Consider the following 7,484-nt stretch of genomic DNA (forward strand, 5'->3'; position numbering starts at 1 on the left):
ACCAAAAAAATATGTCTTTGTAGTTCTCTAACTCATTTGTAGGTAAGGGACATGATTTCCTTGATTCATTGATCACATCTAGGGTTTAAGACCCTCATGAACAAAGAGCATCATCAAGAATTGATTCAAGAATGGTTATGAGCATAATATATGAGTCCCAATTGTTTCTACATGTTATATTGATCAAGTTTGCTTCAAGAGTTTGAGGGTGATTTGCCTTGGAAACCCTAGTTTGACTGGGTATCTTGAGTAACTTCTCCAACAAGATATCTCACCAATTGATCAAATTTCTCAAGGGACACTTCAAATTTCATTATCTTATGCATATATGATCTACCATGAGCCAAGAAAGTCAAGAGAATTGGACATTAGCAAGTTGGTTGATGGTGGTTGGCCAGATGAATTCATCTAATCAGAACTGGGTCTCCCTAGACCCTATCTCCTACAATTTTAACCATATGAAAATGCTTTCAAGAGAAACCTTACTCTAAATGACATTATAAACAACTTTCATGTTGATACCTAGAGCTAGTTTTTCTTGGAAAATCATTTTCTATGTTGAAACATTATAGGTCATTTTGTCTAAACCCTAATTTGAAAGTCAACTTCTCAAGGCCATTGCTCAATTTTTATGATATGAAATATTTCCAAGTTGCACAATCAAATTAAATGTGTCTAGTTCGACTTTTATGTTTGGAGTGGGAGCTAATTCAACTTCTTTGCACATGTGATATGAGGCTACATTATAGGTCACGTTTGACCTATACCATTGATCAAGTTATTTTGTCAAACTTCAAAAATTTATAACTCTATCATTTCAAATCCAAATTACATGAAATTTGTGACCATTTTGAAGGTCTTTGAGAGAGATACAACTTTGATGAAGACACGTTTCTCATTTGAAGCTCCTATAAAAAGTTAATCAAGGTGGAATATTGAGACATATGGCTTGACACTTAGAAAATTTTCAATATGTCAAATTTTTCCAAACTTCCACCTTAAATATCTCCAAGTTCCAAGCTCCAAATGAAAAAGTGTTCAACATCAAACTTGTTCCTCTTGATCTCACCTTTACAAAGAGCTAAATTTCATGCATTTTGGATGAGAAATGCATAGGCTGCGCGTGGCTTAAATAGGCTGGTATCATGTGTCGTGGATCCAACTTCAAGTATCAATTCTTATTTTCCTTGCATTCCAAGCTTGCTTCAACACATATGAACTTCAAATTTGGACTTTGAATAATCATTTTATGGGCCTATGCGCATCCATGCAGCTTCTTACATCACTTTGCCAATTTTGGAAACTTGAATGGAGTGTGCAATTAACACTTGAATTCTCTATAGATTGAAGCTCAATTGCTCATAATCAAGACACACACTATGCAAGCTTTGATTCCCCACAGAAAACCCTTCATACAAAGAAGATAAACCTGAGAAATTCTTTTGAATTTGAACTTGAATCTCCACTGTTTTGGAATTCAATTCTCTAGGAGTCCTTTGATTCAAAGCCATTCCATTCCTCTTCTGTAAGCAATTGAAGTGAAGCAAAGCACGATTCAGGTCAAGATCTCCATTAAAGGTATTTTGCAGAATTTTTCAACTCTTCGATGCTGAATCGAAGCAAGGTGTTTGAGTTGTTTTGATGCTGAATTGAAGCAACTCAGATCATGAACCTCATTTTTCAATTCCACATATCTCCCAATATAGTTGGAATTGGAAGAAATGGAGGTGATATCCGTGCTCAATGATGTTTTATCTTTAAAATCATGTCCCTGTTTGAAATTTTGGTGATGGTTGATGATGACCAGTCCAACGAAGCTCGCCGGAGAAGACAACCGGAGCTCTGGCTCCGGTGATGAGTTGTCTCAAGTCTAGACCGTGTGATCCTTGCTCCACGTTATAATCTCAGTCGTTCATTTTGATTAATAAGTTTGCCACGCAGTTGACTATTGCATTGGTGGAACGCGCGTTGTGGATCATCAGATCTGCCACCTCAATTAATGAGGGATATCTGATGGTCCACGTATTTTTGCAATTTCTAATTTTCCTGTTTATTTCATTTTCTTCAATAATTCATATTAAATTCAATATTGATCCAAAAAATATAGGACTTTCACCAAAAAAATTCAAAATTTTTTCTCTTTCATATTTTGAATTAAAATTATTTTTTGGATCATTATTAATATTTTTCATGAATTATTTGATTTTTCATTTGTTTTTAATTGATTAAAAATATTTTTAAGTGTCCAAATCTCATCCATATTTGATTTTTCATTTGACCTTGTTTGACCTATGATAAATCACATGCCCATTTATTTGGTGTTTTGATGTGATTTTAGGATTTGGACAAAACATATTTGAATTTAATGTTATTTTAATATTTTTTATTGAATAAATGCCATTTAAATTGTGTTGACCATTTGGATTGACTTATTTGAGTTTCTCATCTGTTGTTGGGCCTTGGTCAAGGTTGATTTGACTTTGTCAAATTAATATTATTGGATTTAGGGGATTGATGGAATGTACATTCCATCTCCCAAAATGAATGAATAATATTAATGTGGTAAAAGTCCTCCTTTGACCAATTTGTGATCTTATTCATCCCTTTCCCTCTTCATCTAATTCCCCTTCTTCATCCATTTATATTCATTGGCCAATGACATCTCAAAGTCCTAATGCTAGTTGATTGAAAGATTAACATGGGTATGGATGAGATTAGGTCACACTCTTTGCATATTTTAAATCACGTATTTAACATAATAAACAGCGAGCGGTATCTAGCAACACATCACTGCTACCCAAGACACGAAAATGTCATGTGATCTGACAAATCCTTTTGTGATAATACTTATGTGTACAATTTCCCTTTTGACCTTATGTCTATATTGAACACAAGGCATATACCGTGTCATCCTTGTCCAGTTCAATATTGGGCCCATAGACATTTATCCTGTTACGCAGGATGGGCAAATTCCATCTAGGTCACTCATGTCCCTTAGCATGCTTCATGGAGTACCCATCAACTGTCTTTATGGTCATCGAGTTACGAACAATGTTTGATCAGTAATAAGGCACTCGACTCTACATCTAGGGTCCATAGTGGTTTCAGGTCGAAGGGTGGTATACACCATTATCACTATGAGAATAACTTATGACACTTTGCATAACATTCTATATAGTATTCTCATAGCGGGTCAATCCAGTATAAATATTACTCTTAATATTCATACCTATGTTTAAGACTTGATAACTCCTTATCCATGATCCATGAGATGTGAGCGTCAGTCTATATACATAATAGTCTTAATGCTTTAATGTTATCCCACTTCACAATAAAGATCGACTAAGGATACTTTAAGAATAGTGTCCTTATGTTTAATGTGATCTCATGATTAAGTCACACTTGATACATTAAACGGACTATCTATTCTAGGGACTTTATTAGACAAACATAATAAAGAAAAAGCCTTTTATTATTAATAAATAATTCGATACAAGTACCAAAAGTATTGGCCTCTAGGGCTTACACCAACAGTACATACCTATGAGAGGGGGATATTGTTTTTTTTTGTAGGAAACCAAGACCCTTCATACCATTATTCTCTTGTATACGTCAGACCTTTGATCATACATTGAGTTACATGGGAAGATTATCTAGAGTATCCAGATTATGCTGAACCTTTGAATCTATGATGCTTGCATATCATTTCATCATATTAAAATTAATTTTTACATCTTCATTTATAGATAATTCAAGAGCCTAGTCTTTGTTGAGTGGTAAAGAAGATAATGAATTATGTCAGAAGAGTCATTTGCAGTTACAAGTTCACGGAGCCTCAGTTGAAGACTTTAAGAGGATTAGGGACTCATTTGGTTCTTGATAACAAAGAAGACTTCAAGAAGAACTATGGTAATCTCCTGGGTATTCTCAACACTGAAGTTAATACAACGGTCGTCCATACTCTTGGGCAGTTCTATGATCCTCCGATGAGGTGCTTTACTTTCAAAGACTATCAGTTGGCTCCAATTCTGGAGGAATATTCACATATCTTAGGGGTTGAAATTCAGGATCAGGTTCCTTTTGTCAATACAAAGGAGATTCCTAAGTCTCATCATATATCTGAAGTCCTCCATTTGGAGAAGAAAGAAGCGGAACTAAACCTCAAACTCAAGAGTGGAACTCATGATTTTACTCTAAAGTTTCTGGTAGATAAAGCCACTACCTTTGCTGATGCTGGAAGTTGGAATGCTTTCAATGTTATTCTTGCTTTTCTCATATACGGGATTGTGTTGTTCCCTAACACGAAATATTTTATATATTTAGCCTCTATTCACATCTTTATGGCCAAGAATCATGTTCCTATTCTCATGGCTCATACTTACTATTACATTCATGTAAGGAATCAGAAGAAGAAGGGAACTGTAAGACCCCAATTTTGACCCTAAGATCCCTCATGCAATTCCATCATAAGCATTATCATTGGGATCATACCTTGGTATCCTCCTTACCCTCCTTCATTGGGTTTGTTTTGGGAGAGATCACCAAGCACTTTGTGATTATATCATACTTGTATTTTATCATCTTTACTAACCAAAAAACCAAAAAAATATGTCTTTGTAGTTCTCTAACTCATTTGTAGGTAAGGGACATGATTTCCTTGATTCATTGATCACATCTAGGGTTTAAGACCCTCATGAACAAAGAGCATCATCAAGAATTGATTCAAGAATGGTTATGAGCATAATATATGAGTCCCAATTGTTTCTACATGTTATATTGATCAAGTTTGCTTCAAGAGTTTGAGGGTGATTTGCCTTGGAAACCCTAGTTTGACTGGGTATCTTGAGTAACTTCTCCAACAAGATATCTCACCAATTGATCAAATTTCTCAAGGGACACTTCAAATTTCATTATCTTATGCATATATGATCTACCATGAGCCAAGAAAGTCAAGAGAATTGGACATTAGCAAGTTGGTTGATGGTGGTTGGCCAGATGAATAAAGTCCCTAGAATAGAAAGTCAAGAGAATTGGACATTAGCCGTTCCTTTTGATTAATAAGTTTGCCACGCAGTTGACTATTGCATTGGTGGAACGCGCATTGTGGATCATCGGATCTGCCACCTCAATTAATGAGGGATATCTGATGGTCCACGTATTTTTGCAATTTCTAATTTTCCTTTTTATTTCATTTTCTTCAATAATTCATATTAAATTCAATATTGATCCAAAAAATATGGGACTTTCACCAAAAAATTTCAAAAAATTTTCTCTTTCATATTCTGAATTAAAATTATTTTTTGGATCATTATTAATATTTTTCATGAATTATTTGATTTTTCATTTGTTTTTAATTGATTAAAAATATTCTTAAGTGTCCAAAAATTATGAAATTTTTTATTCAAGGTCCTTTGACCTTGTTTGACATATGATAAATCACATGGCCATTTATTTGGTGTTTTGATGTGATTTTAGGATTTGGACAAAACATATTTGAATTTAATATATTATTTTAATATTTTTTATTGAATAAATGCCATTTAAATTGTGTTGACCATTTGGATTGACTTATTTGAGTTTCTCATCTGTTGTTGGGCCTTGGTCAAGGTTGATTTGACTTTGTCAAATTAATATTATTGGATTTAGGGGATTGATGGAATGTACATTCCATCTCCCAAAATGAATGAATAATATTAATGTGGTAAAAGTCCTCCTTTGACCAATTTGTGATCTTATTCATCCCTTTCCCTCTTCATCTAATTCCCCTTCTTCATCCATTTATATTCATTGGCCAATGACATCTCAAAGTCCTAATGCTAGTTGATTGAAAGATTAACATGAGTATGGATGAGATTAGGTCACACTCTTTGCATATTTTTGTGTGTGGTATCTTTAAGGAGCATAGTTCTTAATACTATGTCTCTAACATGCATTAACACCAAAAGTTTATTACCCAGCCTCAAATAGTTGTGACTTCTACATAAGTCCAATTACGATTGCTTAACATAGCGCTAAATTTGTGACACAAAAGGCATAAGCATTCTAGTTAGTGAGATTGTAAGTCTCCCATCTTCCATGGTATTGTGTGGAAACTTGGCCTTCTTTCCTTCCTTTGGAAGATGTTTTGGTTCAAGGATCCATGCTTGTGGTAAGTGGGTTGAGTGTTCTCCAAAGAATGTCTTGAAATTAAAAAGCAAAACAAAATTAACTATTAACTTACTAACCATTAACTTTTACTTTCAAGCTTTTACTTTTAATGCAATTTACTTTTAGCACTATTATCATTTGTCATTGTACATATCATTCTAATTGTTTATGTTTATGTAATTTTCACTTTGTCCACTTGGACCATATTGCGTGATATACATTGTTGCTTTGATTGTTTGTTTGGTCTTTGACCACTAATGCACATAATAATAACAAAAACCCTAAAAGACTTTTGAGTGGACTATTGTTTTGATCTCCCCAATTGGACTTAGAATTTAGGCAACATTCCTTTGCTAATGGACTTGGCCAATGCCAATTTGTTGAAGAACCAAGAACTTGCAGGTTTGAATTCATCTGATACATCATTCTAGATCTCTCCAGATTCATCTGCAATCTTGATCATTGTTAAGTTGTTATATTGAACCTGTGATTTGTGGATTTCATCTGCTACATAGGCTATTTTGAAGAAGATCATTGGAGTGGATAAGCTTGGATGAGGCCATCTTTATTTGATGCCTTTGCTCTTCAAGATTGACATGATTGTGCATTTGTGTGTTGCTTGATTCTAAAAAGTCCAAGGGAATTCTGGGTTTCTATTGACATACTTGTCTATTGGATTGCTCCCATTTGGTCAGATCTTTTCAACTTTAAACTTTTAAATTTTGTGCATAGGGTAGTCTCTTCATCTTCTTCCCATTTCTTTAATTTCAAAATCTCCCCCTCTATTTTCAAAAACATTCTTTGTGTGAACTATTTTTGTTCTAAAAACTTTGACCACTTTCAAAAAAGGTAGAAACTTTGGCCTTATGCCATTGCATTTTCAATCTCTTTTTCTTAAATCAAACTTGTAATTAAACTTAACTATATTTGACTTAAAATTTCAAAAATGCCAAAAGGAACTAACCCATTCAAACCATTTTAGGCCTTTGTTCCTTTCAAGCTTAAATTTTGTTAAAACCAACACACTCATTTTGAAATTTCTAGCACGAACTACGAGGTTTTGATCCCTCATTTATATGTTGGTACGTAGGCACAAGTCCGAAGGTCTTGTCAAACACAAAAATATAATTAATCAATTCTTTTCTCATTCCCCATTCTATTTGTTTGTAAACATCACTTTGTACAAAATACATATGCACACAAAAAGGGCTCCCTAGGAGTACCTAGGACACTTTGGGTGCTAACACCTTCCCTCTGTGTAACCAACCCCCTTATCTGTGATCTCTGACTTTTATTATTTTTTATTTGAAAACTTCTTATTATTTGGGTTTTGTTCA

Source organism: Lathyrus oleraceus, chromosome 3 (genome assembly GCF_024323335.1).
Source record: "Lathyrus oleraceus cultivar Zhongwan6 chromosome 3, CAAS_Psat_ZW6_1.0, whole genome shotgun sequence".
NCBI lineage: Eukaryota > Viridiplantae > Streptophyta > Magnoliopsida > Fabales > Fabaceae > Lathyrus > Lathyrus oleraceus.